The sequence below is a fragment of the Heteronotia binoei genome, chromosome 17, assembly GCF_032191835.1.
Source record: "Heteronotia binoei isolate CCM8104 ecotype False Entrance Well chromosome 17, APGP_CSIRO_Hbin_v1, whole genome shotgun sequence".
In the NCBI taxonomy this organism is placed as follows: Eukaryota; Metazoa; Chordata; class Lepidosauria; order Squamata; family Gekkonidae; genus Heteronotia; species Heteronotia binoei.
Genome location: NC_083239.1, coordinates 26,673,864 through 26,687,607, shown reverse-complemented (window position 1 = coordinate 26,687,607; position 13,744 = coordinate 26,673,864).

Here is a 13,744-nt window from a genome sequence, read left to right as displayed (position 1 = left end):
ATATATCCCAATGACTATACGAAAGAGATGAGATATTTATTGGCTCATATTAATACAGCAGACAGAATTCTTTTGGTGCAGAAATGGAAACTCAAAGAAATTCCCACGAAATCGGACTTGAAGGAGAAAATACTGGAAACGGCTGAGATGGACTATTTATCCCAGTTGTTTGCCGGGAAATCTAAGGAAGAAGCAAGAAAACTTTGGGTGAAGCTATATGCGTGGTTAGATACTTAAGAACTTTTGGTGTTAACTTTTACCTTTTTCTCCTGTAATGTACATTATAATGGCACATATATTTGAAATGTAAAGCTAATTAGATAATTTAGCCAAAGGCTTACAATTGTTAAAATATTTTACTAAGAGCGTGATAATATAGAGAAAAAGTGATAATAATATTTTATAAGATGTTATTTTAAGGAAGTACTTCCATACGGTCTAAACTATATTGGTATTGATCTTTATATCTAATTTTCTATTTCCCCTTTTCCTGTTCCCTTTACTTTTCTGAAAAACTAATAAAAAATTAAAACAGAAAAAGAAAAAAGATGTTTATTTACTATCATCCAACTGTTTTTTAGGAGCACATTAGCAGGAATGTTACAGAAGCTAATATAAAAGAAACAAGACCAAGGGCTAACAAGTCCACAGACTTAATTTGAATGGACACAGGCTAAGGCAGATTGGTTGATGAAACTTGACCCCACTTCTCCCCATTCCCCGATCTTTGTCTTGTACGCCTTTCACAGAGTGTGTTAAACATCTAGCTCTTTTTCTCGCAGCTGGGAGGGTTGCTCTTTGATCTATCCTAAAACTGGTTTTGAGTTCCCACATGTGCTGCCTTGCACATTTACCTAAAATGATTTCCCACTAGGCCTTATGCCGGTCTCATGCTCCTCTTCTCCGCGGAGCTTCTGTTGGATTTTACACTATGTGCCCCGGGGCTGGAACTAGCTTCACCTTTTTTGTGTGGCAAACAAAAACTGGTTTTTAGAGGATCTTGTTTGCTGCGTGAAAGAGGCAGAGCGAGTTGCAGCTCATGCAAAATCCAACAGAAGCTTCGCTGAGAAGAGGAGAGTGAGAGCGAGGTAAGGCTAGTGGGAAATTAGTCGCATTCATAACAAGGTCCTCAAATGTTCTGGCCTGACCCAGTTTATTGAATCAGCCATCTATTTTGCCCCTTCCTGGCAGGTGGGCAAATATTCATCTTCATCCTGACCATTTGTTTCCAGAAAGGGAAACCCATCGCCTCTCAGCCTAAACTCATTCCCAAAAAAGAAGGTGACCTACCTATGGGCCAGTGTCTCTTCTGTGTTAAACAAGGTATCCTGCATTTCCTTATCATAACAACTCTCAATCTGTGTCCCTTAATACAAACAAACCTATGAAACCAATAGCAAAAAGCAGAGAACCAAAATCATTGACCAGAAAAAGAAGATGAAAAGCAATGAAACAGAGAACATTTGCTCATCCCTAACTGTGGAAATTCTAATTCAAGGTTAACGTGCATCTATAGCATAATCAGCCAGGGTAATGAGTTGCATCCAGTGCAAAATTTCCATTTGCGTTCTTGTTCAAGCAGGAACACCAGAAAAAGACTGTGATTTTGCACAAGCAGAACTGCAATAAATCCTGGATCCAAGCCTATATCTTCCTGCATTTGAGAGCATGAAGTCAGTCATAATAAAGATGAGTGAGTGCATAAACATGTGCCTTAGTGGCCTTTAAAAAGGTAAAGATAGTCCTTTGTGCAAGCACCAAGTCGTTACCAACCCATGGGGTGACATCACATCACAACATTTTCTTGGCAGACTTTTTATAGGGTGGTTTGCCATTACCTTCCCCAGTCATCTACATTTTACCTCCAGCAAGCTGAGTATTCATTTTACCAAACTCGGAAGGATGGAAGGATGAATCTTGAACTGGCTACCTGAACCCAACTTCTGCTGGGATCGAACTCAGGTCACGAGCAGAGCTTTCACTGCGGTACTGCAGCTTACCACTCTGCACAACAAGGCCTTAGCCAATGGTTAAGCAGGGCAGCTGTCCTAAGTCTGTGCTGGAGACAGATGAAGAGAAGGATCACAGCCCTGCTGCCACTCACACCTGTCTATTCAGACCTTCTACTCACAGTGATGACCACTTGTCCCTGCTCCATCTCAGACTCTGGCAGTGGCTCCTTCTCACTTCACACAGGCTGCCTCTTGCTTGGTCCTGGTGGTGTGATGGGAATGGCAGTGGGTTTCCATCCTGGACTTTTGTCCAGTGTCCCAAAATCATTAAAAGAACCACTAGAAAGGGTGCATTCGCAGATGTTGAATAACACACCTTCAGCCCATGTTTAATGCACGTTGCAACTGGATTTTGCCTTGTGAAGTGGCAAAATCTACTTGAAAATGACAGCTAAAGTCCATTGAAAGTGCATTATTTCAAGCACAAAAACCCACAAAGAATAGCTAACAATGCAATACATTAAATGGGGGGAACTGGTTAAAGAAAACAGATGCACATTTACCACATTGTTGACAGATGTGCTTATTCTTCCTCCAGAGCTGAGTCTGAAGTGAGCAGAGGTCCTATACATTTTGCAACAGAACCACTCAGAGTATCTGTAATAACTGGTTAAAACACAAAGCAGCCACTGGATTTCTACATGCACCCAACCTATCACTCAGAGCCTGCTGTCCAACTCACCCACTCAGAGTATGTGCACAAAACATGGGATGAGGTGTACTTTAAGGCTGAAAACAAGAGGCCGGCCTCATCTATTTTGGAAATCTGAGAGAAGCATGATCTATTTTGGAAATTTGAGAGAACCCCTCCTATCTCCATAAAATAAATGCAAAATACCCTCTCTTTTTGTGTGAATGCCAGCTCTTCCCAAACCAGCTTGTCACGTCAGTCTCCTCTAACAAAGAACTCAATGCACAGTGACATCTCCAGCACAAAGAGCTGTCATAGAGGGCGTCTAACAATCCAAGTGGTATAAATGTTCCTTCGATTAAGTGCCTCATTGAGGTAAGTTGATGATGCTCCATTAAGCTGATGTGATGGACTTCTAGCACTCAACGCAGTCGGAGGAGAGATGGATTCCTTGCAGAAGGGAAGGCTACGTTATGTGCCTTGCTGTCAAGTTCTCTCAGAGCAACCTGCGCTCCAGCCTGATATACTGCGGCGGTGTGCCGCAACAAAGAGTGACAGATCCCCTCCATTGACCCGCTTTCAAGTGGGTAATTCTCAGTCACACGAATGAACCCAGCTGTGGAAGAATGATTTTTGCAAAGGCCTCTCAGATTTTGTAGAAAGTCTGGCAACGCTGAGTCCACTTGCTATGTTAAGAACAACCTAACAAGCCCTGCTACCGGCTGGATGGTATCTAGGATGTGGTTAGTGAGTACACCACTTCACCAGGGCACTAATTTGCCCCATGTAGGACATTCAGAAAAATACAAGCTCCTTCTCTGCTTCTGGTCCTCCCGTGGTCAAAACTATCTCCAACCACTAAACTGCTCTTTGAAAGAGAATACATGGCCAGGGCTGAACTAAGAAGCACCTTCCCCATTCCTTCACACGAGCACATGAAGCTGCCTTATACTGAATCAAACATTTGGTCCTTCAAGGTCACTATGATATTCAGACAGGCAGCAACCCTTCAGGGTGTCAAGAGTGCCTCTTGCCATGTAATTCAATCTTAGGATTATGTGACTTGATGTAACCTTACGGGATCCAGCTTTGTTTATCATTATCTTATTCCTGCATGCTTCTGCCTGTTATGTCTGTACCTTCCCAATTAACCACTTCAACCCTGAGAAAGAGAGCATGATGGTATCAAGGCGTCCCTGCATTGCTGATAAGGATAGTACTTACTATGGTGTTCCTGTTATTATGTGTGCTAATTGAAGAAGGCTAGGAATTCATTTGGCACTACTGGACCTGGAAAACTGTACAATATTCATAAGAATGGTCCCTAGAAGAAGGATTTGAGATCCAAAATGGCTTGCAAAGCAGACCGGTTCTCCGTTGGACAACCTATTTTTAACACTGAACTGAATGTAATTAAGTGACTTTCAGCCACATAAGGGCAGCAGGAGCATTGAGTAACTTATGAGGTTTTAACTTGGTGATATGTACTGATAATATTCGTTTTGTATTTATTATTCACAACAAGTTAAAATTACATTTTACACAGAGAGTTTTTTCTCCCATAAGCCATGGCACTGGCAGTACTCACCTAGAGCCAATTGTGAGTACCTCAGGCGACATGTCAAATTAAGCCCTGTTGAAGAGCCTATCACTCAAAGGCCCTCAGTCAGTCCCCACATAAGCTAGATTCTGTTTACCAGGCAAGTTTAGGACTGCTGTTCAGAGAAGCATGAAGAGAATTCACTGGCTGAGTAAATTCTCCATTTTATTTTGCCTTATTACCACTTTGATGTTTTAAAGGCCCTATTTTTAGAAGAACAACATTTGTGGTTTCAAAAATCCAACTTGAAGGCCTATTGTGATAATCATGGCATGGTGTTTAAAAAAGGCAGGTAGGAAGTTATGATTTATTTAAGAAAGGTGTAGAGCAGGTAGAAGCTTCTAAACTTCAAAGTCACTGTTCTTATTCAACGTATGTGTTTCTGCTACAATCCAGATACACAAGGATGCTAGGGCTTGATGAAAGTATTCTGGAAGCTTCTGTTGGTTCTGAGGAAATCACTATCCACACCCATTAATTTCTTTGAAGCCACACATGGAAATGTGGCAGTATCACTGAATGAGGACATCTGCCTACAACCCTGGCTATAAATGCCTTTTATCAGACAGATTTCTGCAGAGATGGAGAGGATGTGTGCTTTCTTGGTAGCAGATCCTCACTCCTTGAAATGGGCTGCCAAAGAAAGTCAATGAAGATTTATCATTGTAAACAGAGCCGGCGCATCCATTAGGCAACATTCGGCAACTGCTGTGGGCACCAGCTCTTGAGGGGGGGGGCGCTGTTTCTGCTTCCTGAGGGGCCAGAGAAATCTTCCGGGGCTTAACAACGCGGTAAGTGCCACCTTGTTTCTGCTTGCTGAGGGGTTGGAGAAATCTTCCAGCCCCTCAGCAAGCAGAAACAATGTGGGGCTTAACTTTCCGTCCGAGAGTGCCGCCTTGTTTCTGCAGAAACAAGGGCGTGATGTCACTATGCATTATATTGCATAGGCAATGATTGCTCGTAGCATGTACTGAAGATTGCAGGACCTGGTTTCTATGAAATGAGAAGATAAAGTGGGTACCTGATTCCATACAATTTGTTTATAACTAGAGGGACCACAAGCTTTGCTGTGAGCATGTCTGGCAGGTGAAGTAGCCATTTTTGATAGCTTAACTCACTCATGAGTTGAGTCTCAGATCTCCTTACTTTGCCACCATCTGCCTTGAGCAGCTGCCACATAGCTTTCCAGTGGAAGCTGTGGTGCCAGGGTTTCAGTCCTTTTGCCTTGAAGCTGTGCCTGCTCAGTAGGTCATGAATGAACAGATCAATTAATTGAAGTTTGTTGAGGGGAGAGGAGGTACAACTCCCATAAGTGTATGAAAGCACAAGTGTGAGCTAGCTTCTGCACACACCTAGATGAACACCAAACAGGGATATTTTAAAAAAAGTATAATCACTAACTTTACATACTCTGCTTTGCTCAGCCTTAATTTACATAGGTGCCATGCTACACATAGGTCTGGGTTAGGAGGACTAGGACTCCCTTTGTGGTGCATAAGAATGCCATGTTGGACTAGCAATGCAAGCAGGCTTCAACAGAAGTCTGAGCTGCTCTTGAACTTCCAAATCACTCAACACAAAGACCAGTTCCTTACTCAGGATTGGTGAGTCAAATGTTCAACAGCAACTTACCTCCCATCAAACAACATCATTTAAGCAATAGCAATATTGCCTGTTATGAGAAAGAGCATGGATAATTTTGCATTCCCTGATGTGACGAGTGAGCTAGCCCAGTGTGAGAAACAATCCTTCTGTCTCTCACTTTTTCATCGTCTGCCTCTTCCATATGCTCAACTTCCTTCTTCCTCTGCTCCCCATACATCCCCCCTCCCTCATCCTAGACACCAATTCCTGGCCTCCTTATACTCTGTCTGTCTATCTCATCATTACAAAGTGGAAAATACAGCCACATTTGAAGAATTTTCTTAATGAACCTTCTGGCTCTTCTTGCTGCTTCCCTCTCACAAATAACATTTAAATATTTTCAGTGGCAGTACTTGGGGAGTTTTGATTGGGTCATAGGGCAGCGCTTAAAGGGGACTCAGAAAATGGCCACAAAAATCAACAGGCCTTCATTTGGTGGGATTATTTGGCATATAATATTTGAAGAAAAGAGATACTGATGTAAGCATCTTGCTTATAATCATCCATGATTAGTTGAAATCCCACAGTACTGGTTCAAGCTGTGACCTCACTGGACAGTGTCAGGTGTGACAGTAATAGGATGGTGAAAACCTGACTGTGAAGAGCTCCAGGAGATTCTCCACAAATTGGGTGAATGGGTGGCAATGTGGAAAGTAAAGTTCATCATAAGTGTAAAGTGAAGTACATTGGAAGAAAAAATCCCAACTTCAAGTATAGGCTAATGGGCCTGAACTTGATGAGACTGAAAGGGGAAAAGATCTTGGGGTATTAGTAGGTATTTCAAGTGTCAACCCAAGAGTAAAAAAGGCAAACTCTACACCCTGTAGTTAGCCCTCCAGATGAACTGGTTGGCCACCATGTGAGAAAGGATGCTGTACTAGATGGATCACTGGTCTAATCTAGCAGGCCTCTTCTCAAATTCTTATGGTCTTATCTCTCAGCCTCATTATCCCATATTCAAGTCAAGATTAATCCCAAGGAGTTATATCACTTCTTAATTTACTCAGAGATGTGTTGGAGTAGAGTGGGTGGGCTAAGATCTTGAAGACCCAGCTAGGCTTGCCAATCTCCAGGTCCCAGCAGGGGTTCTTCTGCTTTCCCAGGCTCCTTCCTGCACCCAGTCAGCTGGCCGGTGGGGGGAAGCCCCGCCCCCACAGCCACCATGTGACTTTCCACCTCTGGAGGCATCAGTCTCCGATTGGAAAGGCTTCCTCTTGGGATGGTGCGTCTGTTACTTTGAAGAAGTTGGCTGCAACTCGTGAGTAGAGATGCCAATCCCTCGCTTCAGAGTCGCCAGAAAGCGGCGGGGTGGGGGAGGGGGGAGAGGGAAGGAAATATCTGCTGGGCACTTCATTATTCCCTATGTGGAGATTGATTCTCATAGGGTATAATGGGGAATTGATCAGGAGGTTTTGGGGGCTCTGGGGGGCTGTTTTTGAGGTAGAGGCACCAAATTTTCAATATAGCATCTAGTATACCCCCCAAGTTTCAAAACAATTGAACCAGGGAGTCCAATTCTATGAGCCCCAAAAGAAGGTGCCCCTATCCTTCATTATTTCCTATGGAAGAAAGGCATTTAAAAAGGTGTGCTGTCCCTTTAAATGTGATGGCCAGAACTCCTTTGGAGTTCAGTTATGCTTGTCACATCCTTGCTCCTGGCTCCGCCCCAATGTCTTCTGGCTCCACCCCCAAAGTCCCCAGATATTTCTTGAATTGGACTTGGCAACCCTAGACCCAGCTTCAAATCCTCCACTCTGCCATGCTGTTCCCTGAGTGACCTCGTTCCAGTCACTCACTCTTAGCCTAACCTACTGCACAGGGTTTTGTGAAGATAAACCCAAGTAAGAGCAACTAACTACACTGCTCTGAGCTCCTCAAAAAAAGGTAGACCTCAAGTACATAGGAGATGTGTAGTGGGGGGTGGGGGCATGGCTCAGTTGTAGGCATGTAGAAAATCCCAGGTTCAATCCTCAATATCTTCAGTGAAAGAGACCACATAGTAGGTGATGTGAACTCTGGAAAGCTGCTGCAAATCAGCGTAGACAATACTGACCGTAATTAACTTAATGGTCGCATTCAGTAAAAGCAGCTTCTTGTGCAGTGCTCCAAATTTTACACAGCTGACCTTTCCAAGTGTGTCCATCCAAGAATCTCCTTGACTCAGAGCTCTTGAGAAATCCAAACTATCATCCATGTCATGTTTAAAATGCCCAGGGGAGGGGGATTTCCCTTTTGAACATTGTAGGTTGCTTAAAGTAGGTAAAGAGAAGTTCAAGGAAGCTCTTATTGATTTAAGGGAAGATGTTCCAACTAAATAGGTAAAAGCTTCTGAACTCAGAAAGCACCATCTAAACTGAACTTGTACATTTCTGCTGTTTATAATCCCTAGACACTAAATTACTTGGCATTATGCTCTCTTGGACTTGGCAAGAGTCTAGAAGTTGCAAATGTCCATTTTTTTCATTCATTTTTCTGACACTCCACCTGCAGATGGCAGTCCAATGCAAGCCCCAAGCATAAGGGAAGGTAATGATTACACTTCACAGGGGTCTGGACATCCATGGAGGCCCAGCTCAGCTTCCAAGCTCCTTACCACGATATGATCTATTTATGCTGTTTCGTAAACAGTAATTTTCCCCTTCACAACTTGTGAGATTCTTCAATATTAAAAGCCCATGATTTTCTTTCCTGATGGTCTTTCCCGTTATGATAGGCTACACAGACCTATTTGTAATATTTGATGTTAAGCTCGGTTTTCTCCCTTTCCCATTTAGCCTTCTGAGTCTCTGTTCAGTTTGCTCGTTGCATCGTCTGCTGTGGGAAGATCATCTGTCACTGCATCATCTGCTATTGTCTTAAAAAGCAGCTAGAAATTAGCTTCATGCAAGAAATGTCATTTTAAGGGGCAGTGAAAAAGCTGGGGCGTTTGGTGGCCAGGGCCTCAGGGGTAGAGCACCTGCTCAACATGCAGAAGGTCAATCACTGTGATCTCTAGTTTCCAGAGGAGTAGGTGAGAGAGGATGTGAAAGACATCCACCTGAGATCCACTGCCACTGTGAGTTATAATACTGACCAGGATGGACCAATGGTCTGATTCAGTGTACTGCAGCTTCATGTGTTCATATGGGTTCATGTGAAGACAGTGCATCCTGTTTACTCAGTGGTAGGAAATCCCAGCTGTCCTAACTGGGCAGCCATGTAAGTCTGCTAAATGAACCAAAACTGCACTAGATTTTCAGTGCAGTCCTATTGTTTGTGATGAAAAGCACTGTCAGGTTGCAGCTGGTTTATGGCAACCTCATAGGGTTTTCAAGGCAAAAGTCAAACAGATGTGGTTTGCCATTGCCTGTCTCTGCAACCCAGACTTCCTTGATGATCTCCCACCAAGTACTCACTGGAGCTGACCCTGCTTACCTACCAAGATCAGATGAGATCAAAATATGCGGAGTTATTCCAGTCTTGAACCACTGAAATCAATGGGCTGGACTGGAACAACTCTGAGTAGGATTACACTGTGATTGTGGCATATAAATTCATGGATTGTTGTCCCCCTGCTGCTCTGTCTAATCATGAGACTCCTTTTTGGTTTCTGTTATCAGACTGACAGTGTGATCCTAAATGAAGTGACACTCTTCTAAGTCCATTGAATGCACTGTATGTTTTATTCGGATGGTAGAGAAAGAACGGGAGACTGATGATGAATTGGTGATATTTGTTTGCCTTTACAACCAGTTCCTTTTACCATGATGCTGTGGATCTGTGTTCGTAGTGCTGGAAAGTGCTGTCAAGCCACAGCCAACTTCTGGTGGCCCCACAGGGTTTGCAAAGCAAAACATGTCCAGAGGTGGTTTGCCATTGCCTACCTCTGAATAGAGACCCTGGAAATTCCTTGGCAGTCTCCATCCCAGAGGTGGAATTCTAACAAGAGCTCCTTTGCATATTAGGCCATACACCCCTGATGTAGCCAATCCTCCAAGAGCTTATTTTTGTAAGCTCTTGGTGGATTGGCTACATCAGGGGTGTGTGGCCTAATATGGCCTACATCAGGGGTGTGTGGCCTAGATGGAGGTGACAAGAGAGGAGGTCCTACAACTGATAGACGAATTAAAAACTAAGTCACCAGCTCCGGATGGCATACATCCAAGAGTTCTGAAAGAACTCAAAGTTGAACTTGTGGATCTCCTGACAAAAATCTGTAATCTTTCATTTAAATCTGCCTCCATTCCTGAAGACTGTATGGTAGCAAATGTTACCCCCATCTTTAAAAAGGGTTCCAGAGGAGATCCGGGAAATTACAGGCCAGTCAATCTGACTTCAATACCGGGAAAGTTGGTAGAAACCATTATCAAGGACAGAATGAGTAGGCACATTGATGAACACGAGTTATTGAGGAAGACTCAGCATGGGTTCTGTAAGGGAAGATCTTGCCTCACTAACCTGTTGCATTTCTTTGAGGGGGTGAACAAACATGTGGACAAAGGAGAACCAATAGATGTTGTTTACCTTGACTTCCAGAAAGCTTTTGATAAAGTTCCTCATCAAAGCCTCCTTAGAAAGCTCGAGAGTCATGGAGTAAAAGGACAGGTCCTCTTGTGGATCAAAAAATGGCTAATTAATAGGAAGCAGAGAGTGAGTATAAATGAGCAGTCTTCGCAGTGGAGGACAGTAAGCAGTGGGGTGCCATAGGGCTCGGTACTGGGTCCCATGCTCTTTAACTTGTTCATAAACAATTTGGAGTTGGGAGTTAACTTGTTCATAAATGATTTGGAGTTGGGAGTGAGCAGTGAAGTGGTCAGGTTTGCAGATGACACTAAATTGTTGAGGGTGGTGAGAACCAGAGGGATCTGTTGAGGCTGGGTGAGTGGGCGTCAACGTGGCAGATGAGGTTCAATGTGGCCAAGTGCAAAGGAATGCACATTGGGGCCAAGGATCCCAGCTACAAATACAAGTTGATGGGGTGTGAACTGGCAGAGACTGACCAAGAGAGAGATCTTGGGGTCATGATAGATAACTCACTGAAAATGTCAAGACAGTGTGTGATTGCAATAAAAAAGGCCAAAGCCATGCTGGGAATTATTAGGAAGGGAACTGAAAACAAATCAGCCAGTATCATAATGCCCCTGTATAAATCGATGGTGCGGTCTCATTTGGAATACTGTGTGCAATTCTAGTCACCGCACCTCAAAAAGGATATTATAGCATTGGAAAAAGTGCAGAAAAGGGCAACTAGAATGATTAAAGGTTTGGAACACTTTCCCTATGAAGAAAGGTTAAAACACTTGGGGCTCTTTAGCTTAAAGAAACGTCGACTGTGGGGTGACATGACAGAGGTTTACAAGATTATGCATGGGATGGAGAAGGTAGAGAAAGAAGTACTTTTCTCCCTTTCTCACAATACAAGAACTCATGGGCATTCAATGAAATTGCTGAGCAGTCGGGTTAGAATGGATAAAAGGGTGATTAACATGTGGAATTCACTGCCACAGGAGGTGGTGGCAACTACAAGCATAACCAGCTTCAAGAGGGGGTTAGATAAAAATATGGAGCAGATGTCCATCAGTGGCTATTAGCCACAGTGTGTGTATATATATAAAAAAATTTTGGCCACTGTGTGACACAGAGTGTTGGACTGGATGGGCCATTGGCCTGATCCAACATGGCTTCTCTTATGTTCTTAATATGCAAAGAAGCTCCTGCTAGAATTCCACCTGTGCTCCATCCAAATGCTGACCTGGGCCAACGCTACTTAGCTTTGTAGATCTGTTAAGATTGGGATACCCAAGATTTTCCAGGTCAGGAAATATCTGTGTTTAGAGTCCCAGATTTGTAATTCTGCTGAAAGAAAGCAAATATAACAATAAAAGAGACAAGGACCACTGCCAGCATATTGACAATGCACTCCTGTGCAGACCTCTTCCAGTCAAAGTTAGTTGATCACACTGTCAGTCACCCAGCTAGGATTTTCTGTCTCCCAAATGCAAGTATATTTCAGCCTCTAAAGCTCTTCATTGAGTCAATTATTTCTAGTTATCCCAAACGTCCCCAACCTTCTGCTTTAGGGAACTTGTCAAAACACTTCCATCTAAAAATCAACAACACTTTCTTCCAAATAAGACACATTATGCTGTGTTGGCAGGTGAATCTCTTCCCTGGCCTCCCTTCAAGGAGAACAGCTCTCTCCCTCCCGCTCCCTACCTCCCCCCCTCTCCCTGATGGCTAATTTTGATTTTGTCCTCAAAAGCAGGGAGAAGCACATGTTCTGAATTTTGTTTCCTTTTTTATTCAGTTTTATTTCTGTCAGCAGTTTTGGTTCTCTGCTCTTCACAGTTGATTTTGTCGATTGAAAGCCAGCATGGTGGTTAGAGCGCTGGACTAAGACCAGGTAGAGCCGGGTTCCAATCCCCCCTCTGCCACAGAAACTCACTGGGTGATCTTGGACAAGTAACAATACCCTCAATCTCACCTGCCTCGCAGGGTTGTTGTGTGGATAAAAGGAAGATGAATATTATAAACTATTTCAGGATCCCACCAAGGAGAGAAGTGGGGTATAATACTTGGGTTTTTTACATGCCATCTATCTGTACAATGTACATCATGTATATATAGAACACAAAATGCCAATTCATCAACACACAAAGAAAGCTGGTAGACGGTGCAATGCAGTAGTTGGGCTAGGACTAGAGAAATCCAGGTTCAAGTTGCAATTTAGCGTGAAGCTCCATGGGTGACTCTTGGCAGCTCTCTTTGAGCCCAATCCGTCTCACAGGGCTGTTATGATAGAGAATGGGAACCATCAGGGCTTTTTTTGTAGCAGGAACTCTTTGCATACTAGGCTACACCCCCTTGATGTAGCCAATCTTTCAAGAGCTTAAGTAAAAAAAAAAAAAGGTAAAGGTAGTCCCCTGTGCAGGCACCAGTCATTTCCGACTCTGGGGTGACATTGCTTTCACGTTTTCATGGCAGACTTTTTATGAGGTGGGTTGCGATTGCCTTCCCCAGTCATCTACACTTTTCTCCCAGCAAGCTGGGTACTCATTTTACCAACCTCGGAAGGATGGAAGGCTGAGTCAACCTGAAGTCGGCTACCTGAACCAGTTTTCACTGGGATCGAACTCAGGTCGTGAGGGCTCCAACTGCAGTACTGCAGTTTTACCACTCTGAGCCATGGGGCTCTTACAGAGCTTACAGTAGGCCCTGTAAAGAGAGCCCTCTAGGAGAATTGGCTGCATCAGGGGGGTGTAGCCTAATATGCAAAGGAGTTCCTGCTGCAAAAAAAGCCCTGGGAACCATGCATGCTGCTTTAAGCTTCTTGGAGGAAGGGTGGGATAAAAAGACTGTAAAGCGTATGCATGTTACAGGAAAGTTTTGATGTCAGGAAAGAAAAAAAATGGAGTGGAAATAAAGAATCACTGGTTTGATTTGCACATGGGACAGAAGTGAGATCCAAAAAGGGGGGATTACTATTGTAAAGGTGAAACATTCAAAATGGCAGCCACTCAAAAGTCCCTATCCTGCATTAAACCTTTTGCTTTGCCACTATTTACTTCCGGCTTGTTTTAGTTTAGTTTATTTGTAATTTGTATTCCGCCCTTCCCACCAGGTGGCTCAGGGCGGCTTACAGAATATAAAATCTAACATAAGAATATAAAAATTAAACATTTCACACAGTTTACATAGTTAAAAAATTAAACATTTCACACAGTTTACATAGTTAAAACATTAAAAACATACAGCAATCTTATAAAAGCTACACTCAGTTTCAAGTTTCAAGTGCTGGTTAGTTGTAAGCCAGCCGGAAGAGGACTGTCTTACAGGCCCTGCGGAATTGAGCGAGATCCCGCAGGGCCCTTACCTCTT